Source organism: Salmo trutta, chromosome 28 (assembly GCF_901001165.1).
Source record: "Salmo trutta chromosome 28, fSalTru1.1, whole genome shotgun sequence".
Taxonomy (NCBI): Eukaryota; Metazoa; Chordata; class Actinopteri; order Salmoniformes; family Salmonidae; genus Salmo; species Salmo trutta.
The window spans coordinates 16,947,714-16,962,145 of NC_042984.1; the positions used below are offsets into that span (position 1 = coordinate 16,947,714).

General features: G+C 43.3%; 1 protein-coding gene across 3 annotated transcripts in view; it reads left to right on the forward strand.

The window, feature by feature from the left end:
- magi3a (membrane associated guanylate kinase, WW and PDZ domain containing 3a) overlaps positions 1–14,432 on the forward strand; it is a 255,189-nt gene that overhangs the window by 149,201 nt on the left and 91,556 nt on the right. The window lies entirely within an intron of this gene.

Genomic DNA, 14,432 nt, shown 5'->3' on the forward strand with positions numbered 1-14,432 from the left:
CTACCTATGACATGCTACTCATAACAATGGCTCCTTCTTTGGCCAAGCCAAGGCGAGTAGGCTACACCGGGATCTGTGTTATTGAAGCTGTTCAGGATCCACTCTGTCCCTACCCTTCACACTGAGACATAGACCTTACTCAAGCAGGCCTTCAGTTCAATCCACCCAATCACATACATTACTGCACTGTAAGTGGAAATGGAATCATCACATACATTACTGCACTGTAAGTGGAAATAGAATCATCATATACATTACTGCACTGTAAGTGGAAATGGAATCATCACATACATTACTGCACTGTAAGTGGAAATGGAATCATCACATACATTACTGCACTGTAAGTGGAAATGGAATCATCACATACATTACTGCACTGTAAGTGGAAATGGAATCATCACATACATTACTGCACTGTAAGTGGAAATGGAATCATCACATACATTACTGCACTGTAAGTGGAAATGGAATCATCACATACATTACTGCACTGTAAGTGGAAATAGAATCATCACATACATTACTGCACTGTAAGTGGAAATGGAATCATCACATACATTACTGCACTGTAAGTGGAAATGGAATCATCACATACATTACTGCACTGTAAGTGGAAATGGAATCATCACATACATTACTGCACTGTAAGTGGAAATGGAATCATCACATACATTACTGCACTGTAAGTGGAAATGGAATCATTTCTTCACATAGGTGGGTTTACAGATGATATACTGTAGGCTTGGGCGGTATCCAGATTGTCATACCTTCATGACAACCTTGATCCATCTCGGGATATTCGGTAATACCAACACTAAACACTATTTTCAATCTGAAGGTTACCAATGCTGTAAAGTCCCATAGCAAATTCGAACTAAATGCTAACGAACCCATGCAAACATTTTATACAGTCTCTTACATAAACTATTTGCAGGACAGACATCTCAGCTCATAAAGTTATACAAGTAACTCAAAAATGCTACTCACAGTTTGCTGCACGCGCAAAACAAATATTAGACAGCAAGGCTGTTGATCCAGGTGGGGACTCTCTGCTTTTACCAAGAGGAGCTAGATTGCAAGAAGCTAAACAATTAGCTAGATAACTAGCTACTACGTTAGCAAACCAAAAGCACAACTGCAGAGCGTTTAGCATATTTTAAACAATTAACTTATTAGTTTAGTTATGAATTACTGTAACTAAATCACCTGGTGTGTGTGATGCACAACCGTGAGTGACTCTTAAGAAAGGTTATTATAGTAAACTAAAACTGAAACTAATCATGAAAAAAAAAGTAAACTGAAAGAAAATAATTAACAAACCTGTTTGAAAAATGTTTTTGGACTGAAACTATTAGCTTTGAATCCAAAACTAACAAAAAAACTAAATCATTCATTATGTTTTATGTTACGTTTTTTAGTTTTTGGTGGTGCAAAAATCGAATGGGCTTTTCACAAAAGAAAATTCCGAATGGGCTTTTTAAGCATCTGAATCTGGCGTGTCACATTGAGATTGCCTTTATCATTTAGAGATAGACTTGGCGAGATGACGTTGCCACAAGCAGCACCACAGATATTGGGTGTGTTTGAGTGGTAAAGCTAAAGCAACCGACTGTAGACAATATCGAGGAGTGAAGTCGTGGGAGATGCATCTGCGACAGCCGAAAGCCGGATACTGTGGATTCCCAACAGCAAGGCTCAGATCAACATGGCAGTGTTGCCGTTGATTAGAAAATGTTTTCTCTATGATGTCGAAATTAACTTATCTAACCCCCATATCAATCACTCACAAAAGTGAAATCATAATATAATATTGTGTGTACATTGAAAAATCAATTAGTGAGAGAGAGCCTCTATCACATTTAATTGTATACTCTATATCCATCTACTGTATACATATACTGAACAAAAATATAAACGCAACATGCAACAATTTCAAAGATTTTTCTGAGTTGCAGTTCATATAAGGAACTCAGTCAATTGAAATTGATTTCAGATGACTGGGAATACAGATATGCATCTGTTTGTCACAGATGCCTTAAAAAAAAGTTGTGGTGTGAATCAGAAAACCAGTCAGTATCTGGTGTGACCACCATTTGCCTCCTTTGCATAGAATTGATCAGGCTGTTGATTGTGGCCTGTTGTCCCACTCCTCTTCAATGGCTGCACGAAATTTCTGGATATTGGCAGGAACTGTAACATGCTGTCTTACACGTCAATCCAGAGCATCCCAAACATGCTCAATGGGTGACATGTATTGTGATTATGCAGGCCATGGAAGAACTAGCGCATTTTCAGATTCCAGGAGTTGTGTACAGATCCTTGCGACATAGGGCAAAGCATTATCAAGCTGAAACCTGAGGTGATGGTGTAGGAATAATGGCACAACAATGGTTCTCAGGATCTCGTCACGGTATCTCTGTGCATTCAAATTGCCATCCATAAAATGCAATTATGTTCGTTGTCCGTAGTTTATGCCTGCCCATACCCTAACCCCACCACCACCATGGGGCACTCTGTTCACAACGTTGACATTAGGAAATCACTCGCCCACACAACACCATACACATGGTCTGCACTTGTGAGGCAGGTTGGACGTACTGCCAAATTCTCTAAAATGACGTTGGAGGCCGCTTATGGTAAAGAAATTAAAATTAAATTCTCTGGCAACAGCTCTGGTGGACATTCCTGCAATCAGCATGCCAATTGCATGCTGCCTCAACTTGAGACATCTGTGGCATTGTGTTGTGTGACAAAACTGCACATTTTAGGGTGGCCTTTTATTGTCACCAGCACAAGGTGCACCTGTGTAATGATCATGCTGTTTAATCAGCTTCTTGATATGCCACACCTGTCAGGTGGATGGATTGTTCTTGGCAAAGGAGAAATGCTCACAAACAGGGATGTAAACAAATTTGTGCTCAAAAATTGAGAGAAATAAGGTTATTGTGCACATAGAAAAGTTCTGGGATCTTTTATTTCAGCTCATGAAACATGGGACCAACACTTTTTACATGTTGCGTTTAATATATATTTTTGTATAAATTGCAGGAAATTGTTTCCTGTTTCAGTCATGTCTTTGCTCATGTTCGCGTGAGTCAAACAAAAACACACTAATGATTGGTTGACAATAGAGCCTCCCACAATGCAGGTGATGGCTGCAGGAGGAAGTTTTAAAGAGCAACTTCAGAAACTTGCAGTCAACTTCATGACCTTTTTTATCACATAATTTTTGTAAAGTAAGTAAGACAATTTTTTCCCCCCAGAATGCAACACATTTTGAAAGGGAGTGACTTAATAAAAGTGATCCGCTCTAATGCGGCCATTGACTTGAGCACGATGCAAGACTTTGTTCTCACACAGTCACACGGGTGCACTTCACGCTGCTACAACGTGGTAGCTACGGTACCAAAACATCAAGAAGTTTAGCCTTGCGCTTCAACGCTCCTGGTTGTTGCGGAAATTGACCCATTACTACTGTGTACTTCATGCAGCTACGTCATCTTGCTGAGTCTACCTTTAAACCTACCCTAATTTATGACCTGACTAATGACTTTATGCATTACTGCCCCACAGTGGCAAGAAGTGACATGGCAAAAAACACACAAACTCTACAACACATGAATGGCTCCTAGCCTCTCACACATAGGGCTCTATTCTAACAAGCCTACAGCAATGGTCATTCTAAGCACTGGGCGATAGCGCTATAGGTTTGGGGGCGTGTCAGAAATTTTTTTACTAATTTCACAAGCACGGCGCAGATGCTGGCGTTGGCACGAACGGGCTGGGTTTTTAATGAATAAACAAGTTTTGAGTGTGTCGAGGCTTGGCTGCTCGCTGGGCAATCGCAACGTGCTCCATGGCTAAATATGTGGTTGCTCCAAGTTGTGTATTTACGATTTTATGTATTTCCTTGGAATCCACTCCAATTCCAATGTTAGTCTGTTATAGTTTGTTAAACAGCTTACAGAAACAAAATACTTTTTTGCTAAATATGTTAACTTGAACCTGTTTGCAATTCATATTGTTCTAAATAAATGTATGGCTTCAATGTGAAAATATATACATACTGTAGCATTCACACTGATATAGGGATGCATCTGCATTGCTTGCTGTTTGGGATCTTAGGCTGGGTTTCTGTCTAGCACTTTGTGACATCGGCTGATGTAAAAAGGGCTTTATAAATACATTTCATTGACTGACGGTTAATCCTACCGTAAATTGCGTTATGGCTGAGCGTGTGTACCTGCCAAATGTTGGTAATAAGCAAGATTAAATTCACTAAAGAGAGAGATGAATTCTAAAGGAAACCAACAACCTGTTTTTAAATAGGCTCTGTCTAAACACACTTATAGGCACCATAATTGCTTCCCTTGGGCATATAATATCAAAACAATGCAAGCTATGGAGGGTTTCACGCATCCAAACTCTGCTCTGTAGCTGGACAGATATCCAGACAGGGAGAATGTCCACTCACCATTATACTGCTCCCAAATCTAATGTTTTATATACACTACCATTCAAAAGTTTGGGGTCACTTAGAAATGTCCTTGTTTTTGAAAGAGAAGCACATTTTTGTTCATTAAAAATGGATATAAATAAATGAGGCCTTATTCTATGGATTTCACATGACTGGGAATACAGATATGCAGCTGTTGGTCACAGATGCTTTTTAAAAAAAATGGAAGTTGGGGCATGGATCAGAAAACCAGTCAGTATCTGGTGTGACCACCATTTGCCTCATGCGGCGCGACACATCTCCTTCGCATAGAATTGATCAGGCTGTTGATTGTAGCCTGTTGTCCCATTGTAGCCTGTGTGTGTGTGTGTGTGTGTGTGTGTGTGTGTGTGTGTGTGTGTGTGTGTGTGTGTGTGTGTGTGTGTGTGTTCACACACACACACACAAAACACTTGTTTGTTCCCCTCACTCTTCAGCTTACACATCTTTTCATGATGGTCTGACACAAACACATAGATGCACAGTCATACTGCACAAACCCTTAGACCCATGTACACATGTGCACAGTGTCTCCGACGCATGCATACATACACAGGCCTTGACATCACCTACAGGAGACTCTGTGCTCACTCAACAATGAAGCTGTGTGTGTGTATGTGTGTTGAGCGTTGTGCAGGCATTTTAGGAAGCCACATGAGTCACACATCCAGGCAGCACAAGGTCAACAGAACAAGAGACCCACATCAAGGCAGAACTTTATCCCGCAATAATGCCTTCTCCACACTGATACACAATACCTTCACATGTCCACACACGTGCCTCTGACTCTGGGCTGGGTGCAGTATGAGGGAGGGTTCACAACACTGGAGCAAGGTTCCTGTATTCCTTTATACACAGTGATTGACTGTAGGTACAGCATGTCTCATAAAAAAAATGCTTTACATTTGAAATACAATAGCACTAGGTATTGTATGGGGTTTTATATTGTCATAATGATAATAGGATGTCCCCTCCCTGCTTTGTGTGAGACAGTGGCGGACACACACACACTACTTCTGTGTTTTTATGAGTGTCCATATTTCTCCTCTCCTGGGTTCTCCCAGATGCATCAGGTGGCCAGATCTTCACTGACAGCTGAAGTTATTGAGGCTAAGAGTTCAGTGCATTTTCTGCCCTGCTAAACCATAATACATGGAGCTGGGAGACTATCACACTACCTGAGCGTCCTGTCTTTATGTGTGGAATAGATGGTTTGTTCTTTCCAAGGCCTTTGTGTGTTCTGCGTCACTGCTGATTGCAGATTTCATCGAGAGGTTCACTGGACCTTAGATTGATAGTGAGAAATGAAATAGTCTGACCTTTAGTTCTCTTATTTTTCCAAATCTGGAAGCTTTTACAAAATAGAGATATATCAAATGTCAAGTGTTTAAGTAAATAAAATAAACCTTAACCCATTTCTCAAGTGTAAGCCTTCCTCCTCTCTTTCACCCCCTCTCCGTGAGAGGTACAACAATGACTCTGAGGGACATGTGAAAGAAAATGGAGAGATGGTGGAGGAGATTGTACTGATCTGCTTTGATCTCTCTCTCTCTTTCTCCCTCTCTCTTTCTCCCTCTGTAGTCGGAAGGCTTTGGCGGTATCCAGATTGTCATACTTTCATATGGACCTTGTGCCGCACTGGGACATTCGGTAAACTTCTGACACTGAACACAAGGGGCGCGAATTTCAAACCCCACTGAGCATTTGTAATCAGGTTAGCAATGCTAACAAGTACATGTAAACGTAATGCTAACGAGTACATGTAAACGTAATGCTAACGAGTACATGTAAACGTAATGCTAACGAGTACATGTAAACGTAATGCTAACGAGTACATGTAAACGTAATGCTAACGAGTACATGTAAACGTAATGCTAACGAGCGTGATGCGAACATTTTATACCGTTTCTTACATAACCTTTTTCAGGACAGCCACCCCAGATCATGAAGTTATACAAGTAACTCAGAAATGCTACTCAATGTTTGCTACACGCACAAAACAAATATTAGACAGCAAGTATCTTGATCCAGGAGGGGATTTTCTGCTGTTACCGACAAGCGAAGAAAGATTTTGGAAGAAGCTAACCACTTAACTAGATGCTTAACTAGCTTCTAAATTACCGTAATTTCCGGACTATTAAGCGCACCTGAATATAAGCCTATATTTGAATTTTAAAAAATATATATATTTTGAACATAAATAAGCCGCACATGTCTATAAGCCACAGGTGCCTACCGGTACATTGAAACAAATGAACTTTACACAGGCTTTAACGAAACACAGCTTGTAACAAAAATAAATAGGCTTTAACGAAACACGGCTTGTAACAAAAATAAATAGGCTTTAACGAAACACGGCTTGTAACAAAAAATGTAAAATTAGCAGTAAGCTTTAGTTGTCTTTTTGCACTGAGTCAATTCCTCACGCTGCTGTTTCCAACGTCTTATCATCGACTCATTAAAGACCAAGCTCCCGTGCAGCAGCTCTATTTCCTTTTCCAACAGCCAGATCAATCGCCTTCAACTTGAAAGCTGCATCATATGCATTTCTCCGTGTCTTTGCCATGATGAGGGTGACAAAATGACTACCGTAATCAGAATGATGAAGTTTGAGAGCGCTCGATTTAATCTAAACAGTAAACAAAAAAGTTGTTTGACCGTAACCCGTTCGGCAATTTCATTGGTCTAATGAAAGCTTCATGCCGCAAAAAACTGAACACGTCACAGAATGTGTTTTTTTGGAGAAAAAAAAATGGAAAGCGGGAAAAATCCATATATTAGCCGCGTCATTGTTTAAGCCGCGAGGTTCAAAGCCTGGGAAAAAAGTTGCGGCTTATAGTCCGGAATTTACGGTAGTAAACCAAATGCACAACTGCAGAGAATTTAGCACATTTTAGACAGTTAACTTAATAGTTATAAGATATCTAGCTGGCTAACATTTAGTTTTGAATTCCATACTGTACAGTAGCTAGATCACAAGGCTCTGGTCTCTCGTCGTTGTGTGCTTGTAAACAAACCACGAGACTGGGCACTACCGGTAAGCTTCATAATGAAACATTGTGACAGGTGAAATGAACACAATCTTAATCTCCTAACATATTGCACAAGCTGACAGCAGGTATTTATTTAAAACATAGCTACAAATATTCAAATGTATTTAAAAAAAACAGCATAGTGGGTTAATTTCCCAAACAATTAAGAGTGTTGAAGCGAGAAGCTCAACTTCTCTGCTGTTTTGGTGCCCTGGCTAACACACTGTGAACAGCATGAAGTAAACCCGTGCACATGCACAGTTACTGCGTGTGACTGTGTGAGAGCGAAGTCTTGCATCTCACTCACCTCAATATCTGCGGCGCTGCTCATGGCAACGTCAAAGTAGTTACAAATATTCAAATGTATAAAAAAAACGGTATTGAAAAACCATCCCGTGGCTTTTTCCAAGTACCCCGGTATAGGGTATATACGGTATACTGGCCAAGCATAGTCGTAAGCCACACGAGAGACAATGTATAAACGGTTGCATATGGGTCTTCAAACCCCTGATATCACAGGCCTTTGATGAACCAGTGTTCAGAGTGGGTACTCATTCTCCAGATCAGACCGTGACGTGTTATAAACACACACAAAAAGACCTGCCAGACAAACAGTAGAGGCAACATGCTGAGACACACACACTTTCCCCTCCTATTGTGCGTACTTGTTTCTGTGTATCTGTTTCATCTCAACCCTCCACTACACGAGGGGGGTAGCTGTAAGAGGCATACATTCTGGATTGAAAAACCAGTCTGAGGCTGGGGATGCTGAGATGAGAAGAATAGTGAGAAAGGTAGAGAGGGAGTGAGAAAGGTAGAGAGGGAGTGAGAAAGGTGGAGAGGGAGTGAGAAAGGTAAAGAGGGAGTGAGAAAGGTAGAGAGGGAGTGAGAACGGTAGAGAGGGAGTGAGAAAGGTGGAGAGGGAGTGAGAACGGTGGAGAGGGAGTGAGAAAGGTAGAGAGGGAGTGAGAACGGTAGAGAGGGAGTGAGAAAGGTGGAGAGGGAGTGAGAAAGGTAAAGAGGGAGTGAGAAAGGTGGAGAGGGAGTGAGAAAGGTAAAGAGGGAGTGAGAAAGGTGGAGAGGGAGTGAGAAAGGTAGAGAGGGAGTGAGAACGGTAAAGAGGGAGTGAGAAAGGTGGAGAGGGAGTGAGAAAGGTGGAGAGGGAGTGAGAAAGGTGGAGAGGGAGTGAGAAAGGTGGAGAGGGAGTGAGAAAGGTGGAGAGGGAGTGAGAACGGTGGAGAGGGAGTGAGAAAGGTGGAGAGGGAGTGAGAAAGGTGGAGAGGGAGTGAGAAAGGTGGAGAGGGAGTGAGAAAGGTAAAGGATAAAATAGAGAGAGACCCCATTGTGATTCTGGTCTCTTCTGTCAACTCATTCTGATCCTGAATGGATCAGGAAGGATTCTGACATGTGTTTTTAGGGGGAAATGTCACCATCGCCAGGCAACATGGGTCCTTATGGCCAATGCTGATCTTACCTACCTTGTTGTCTTCTGTCATGTTATGGGATCTCACGTACAGTAGAGGTGTGGTTGTGCCCCCTGGGCCTAACCTACCTGGGTTCAGCCATAGCCACTGTACAAGGCTGATGAGGAGCACCATGTACTTAACATTAGAGGACAATAGGCAAGCAGGCAGCATCCTGTGCCAGTATGACCTGGGGTGGGCAGTGACTGTTTCTTCATCTCTCAGCGTTCAGTTCACCCTGTCCTCTCAAAGGGACACAGGGACACTCCACTCCATCCAGGCCCACCCAGTACCTTGGCTTATTTTTCAACCTTTTGTTAAGGGTCTCGGCATCTCACTCAAAGACACGTCTGGGATTTGAACCCGACAACAGCCTAGTCATGTAATCCACCTCAACCCTCCTCACAAACAACAACATCTCGTTTGTTTTTCCTTGTCCACCAGTCATTGTTTAATTTAAAAAGCTACACCAGTGAAGCCAGGTGGATTAGAGGACAGGAGCTCTAAAAAACTGAAAGCAATGCTAACATCCCCAAACGAGCTCTGGGCAAATATCACATCACCAAGAAGACACCCACACACATCGAGTCGCCTTGCTGCTCCCAATGTTATAGTCTACACAGCAACCAACTAATAACTAACTAGAGGGGAGAGGAGCCCGGTGTCCACCATAGACAGCCTAGATGAAAACAGTATTAATCCAATTGAAGCGTAGCTACATGATGGCTGTTCAGTATTACACAGGGAGGGAAGCTAGCAATAACAAGCTAGCTAGTAACCCCGGAAAAACTCTGATGATTCAACTCATTGATTAGTTGACAAGTTTTTAGCATTTATTTTTGATTATTTATACTTTTGATATTGAACACTGCACTGTTGGGTAGGACTTGCAAGTTAAGTATTTCACTGTACTTGTGACAAATAAAACTTGACACTTGAATCAGGTGTGCTTGTCCATGGCTGCAACAAAAATGTGTACTGTTGGGGGTACTGGAGGACTGGAGTTGGGAAACACTGTATTAGTGGATGCTGACAGTAACAAGCTATGATGCTAGTCATCCAAAGCCATCAGTGTATTAATGAATGCGAACTGTTAAGTATCCATCAGTGTATTAGTGGATGCTAAGTATCCATCAGTGTATTGGTGGATGCTAACTGCTAAGTATCCATCAGTGTATTAGTGGATGCTAAGTATCCATCAGTGTATTGGTGGATGCTAACTGCTAAGTATCCATCAGTGTATTAGTGGATGCTAAGTATCCATCAGTGTATTAGTGGATGCTAAGTATCCATCAGTGTATTAGTGGATGCTAACTGCTAAGTATCCATCAGTGTATTAGTGGATGCTAAGTATCCATCAGTGTATTAGTGGATGCTAAGTATCCATCAGTGTATTAGTGGATGCTAACTGCTAAGTATCCATCAGTGTATTAGTGGATGCTAACTGCTAAGTATCCATCCGTGTATTAGTGGATGCTAACTGCTAAGCACTAAGGAGATGCCATGTGTTTCCATTGCTAAGGGTGATGATGATTATCACTTCTGCTATTAAAAGCTTACAATACTAAACCTAAACATTAACGTAATGTGTTCTAACTACAGCACCAGCTAAATAGACGCCTCCCTCACTGATTATTTAGTATATGAGAGAATCTATCTCTCATAGCAATAAGAGGATCATTTCCATAATTACTCTGGGGCCTGTTCCCCTTTAGAATTTATGACAAACTGAGATCCTGTGCTGTAAGTAGAGGTCCTTTTCACTCTGAGCTAAAGAGTTCAGTCAAGCTAGAAGAAGACCAAGGTTGTACAGTGCATTGAAGCCAGACTCGCTATACTGTATCAATCTCATGACCCTAAGTCCATGCCAGTATTTTCCCCTTCTGGCACCATCACACTGCAGCCTATAAGCTCTGAAGTCTGTGACAGTGTTCTGAGCTAGCTAGCTAGAGGGATCTGGTCCAGTTTTGTAGAGTAAACTCATCTAAGAACATCCCTCCCTAGTTAATGCTAGATCTGTGTTTCCCACAGGACCTTGGTCATTGGCTTGAGCCAGCTCTGCTACATGAGATGAATGTAAAGCTGCCTCATCTCTGTCCTGTGCAAACTGAACCCTGCTTTGAGAGGGCAAGCCTTTGATTGGAACTTCAAAGAAGCCCAGCTAAGCTAATGGGAAGAGGGAGGAGGGTGATTGGGGGGATTTATTTTCCATTTTAGTACAGCGTACGACCACCACCATTCTGTCATTTATCTCCATTGCCCATGTGCTTCTCCACACCGGCTAATTGACTTCACACAGTTAGAGACTCCCAAGCCAGTGTAATTACCGCTCCTTCCCAGAGAACCAGCAGCTCTCTCCTACATTGACTATACAGCTCTCTCCTACATTGACTATACAGCTCTCTCCTACATTGACTATACAGCTCTCTCCTACATTGACTATACAGCTCTCTCCTACATTGACTATACAGCTCTCTCCTACATTGACTATACAGCTCTCTCCTACATTGACTATACAGCTCTCTCCTACATTGACTCTCCTACATTGACTATACAGCTCTCTCCTACGTTGACTATACAGCTCTCTCCTACATTGACTCTCCTACATTGACTATACAGCTCTCTCCTACGTTGACTATACAGCTCTCTCCTACATTGACTCTCCTACATTGACTATACAGCTCTCTCCTACGTTGACTATACAGCTCTCTCCTACATTGACTATACAGCTCGCTCCTACATTGACTATACAGCTCTCTCCTACATTGACTATACAGCTCTCTCCTACATTGACTATACAGCTCTCACTAGACAAAGGTCTACGGTGTGTGTGTGTGACATCATTTGGTCGAGGGACGTTAGTAGACATTTTTGCAGGGATGTTTTAGGGAAGGGTACAGGGAAATATAGGGTTGCTTATGCAGTCAGTCAGTCAGTCAGTCAGTCAGTCAGTCAGTCAGTTACACAGGGAGGAGACTGTGGGCATCTATTCAGTGACCCTGGGATGCCAAGCAGTCTTAATGATGTGCTAATTAGATAGCAGCAGGGCTTGGCCACTAACATGGAAGGGCCTCATTACAGAACCTGTGGTGGCAGCCTCTCCCTGTAACACCTCTGCATTCCATGCTCATTTAGAGAGGACTTACTGTGTTTTGGAAATCCGTGCTCTAATTTGATGGTTGTTTAGTACAGGTGTGTGTTTAGTATAGGTGGGTGGGGGTGGTCCGTGTCCACCCATACCATCAATCAGTCCCCTATAATCAGTCCCCTGAGATTTATCAAACTGCTTTCTAATTTCACCTCTCCTATCTCTGTAAATGCAGACATATGACTGAATTGAAGCCTCAGGGCTAATGCCAGCGTTTTAAGGACTCAATCTTTATCTGCTGACTGATGGATCTGAGTAGACGGGATAGTGGAGGGAGAGAGGGAGACAGTGGAGGGAGAGAGGGAGACAGTGGAGGGAGAGAGGGAGACAGTGGAGGGAGAGAGGGAGACAGTGGAGGGAGAGAGGGAGACAGTGGAGGGAGAGAGGGAGACAGTGGAGGGAGAGAGGGAGACTGTGAGAGGGAGACTGTGAGAGGGAGACTGGGAGACAGTGGAGGGAGAGAGGGAGACTGTGAGAGGGAGACTGTGAGAGGGAGACTGGGAGACTGTGAGAGGGGTGGAGACTGTGAGGGGGTGGAGACTGTGAGAGGGGTGGAGACTGAGAGGGGTGGAGACTGTGAGGGGGTGGAGACTGTGAGGGGGGTGGAGACTGTGAGGGGGGTGGAGAAAGTGAGGAGGGTGAAGACAGTGGAGGGAGGAGGTGAGACAGTGGAGGGAGGAGGTGAGAGAGTGGAGGGAGGAAGTGAGACAGTGGAGGGAGGAGGCGAGACAGTGGAGGGAAGAGGCGAGACAGTGGAGGGAAGAGGCGAGACAGTGGAGGGAGGAGGCGAGACAGTGGAGGGAGGAGGTGAGACAGTGGAGGGAGGAGGTGAGACAGTGGAGGGAGGAGGCGAGACAGTGGAGGGAGGAGGCGAGACAGTGGAGGGAGGAGGCGAGACAGTGGAGGGATGGAGGGAGACAATGGAGGGAGCTGGGCTGATGAGAGAGAGAAAGATGTTGAGGATGCGGAGGGGGTTCCAATCCCATGTGTGATTGCCTCATCATTCTCTCTCTCTCTTTAACTCTCCCCCAGTTTTGTATGATTGCCGTCTCACCCCCCACCACTCTAATTCCCAGGTGACGAGGCACAAAGGAGCCCATTGTGTTCCATAGGAGCCTGGCTGTCCAGCGATATGCTCGCTGCCTCATAGCGTAGCGGGATGCTGTCTGAAGGTGTGTGTGCGTGCATGCACGCTCTCCAGAGATATGACAGTGCAAGCTAATGCTACCTTACAGTCAGGCCGCAAAGACTGCCCTGTCAGAGAGAGTGAGATTACTCAGTCCTAGTTTAATTACAACAATCTGCACCCTCCGTTGGCCATACTTAACCCTCCCTGTCCGGATGGTGTGTGTGTGTGTATGTGTGTGTGTGGGTGGGTGGGTGGGTGGGGGGGAAATGGAGCCAGGACACATTCCCGGGTGGGGGGGGGGGGGGGGGGTAGGTGACCATGTTAGGTGACCTCTCTGGTCACCTAACATGGGAACAGAGCAGACCTGTCTTCGGGAATGGGCGTATAGTCTCTCAGCTGTGGTTGTGTGTGTGTAATGTGGTTCCTTAACTCATAATGCATAGAATCGTTTTCTGGGAACATGGGACCACAGGCCTGAGGTTTACCAGTTCAATGCTTTTCTTTCCCTGACCTACATTCCTCACTAAAATGTCTATCGACTTACCCAATGTGTAAAGAGGCCTGTTTCTTTTGGCCATAGACCTTGCTACCGCAGCCATAACTGGACTGGTTCAACTTGAGTAAAACACCATTCATACCAAGAAAAGAACATTGATACTAAGAAAGTATCATTCATACTAAGAAAAGAACATTCATACTAAGAAAGTATCATTCATACTAAGAAAAGAACATTCATACTCAATACTAGGGTTGCAAAGGGTCGGAAACTTTATGGTACATTTTTGGAATTTTTCCGTAAATTTAAAGTTAAGCCTGGACATTTTTGGAATTTTGCTTAAATTCATCAAAAAAGTTAGCTTATAACAGTGAACCTTTTTTGTGGGACACACAAGGCAATTCTAGGTCTTGTGGCATATTTTGGTTAAACTATCCCCAATTCAATGGAATTGCAACCCTCTGCATGCACAGTGCAGTACACTCTTCCATCACATGTACAGCTGATTCTCAAGATCTTGCACACTAATGAGATGCTAATGAGCCTACTACACTGTCTGAGCCAAGGACTATGTGCTTTCTGGTAAGTTTTGATTACAATACTGGGTGGGGTGAATATATTTTATATGATTTTTTGTTAAATAGTAGTCTACAGCAAAGCATGTTTAAA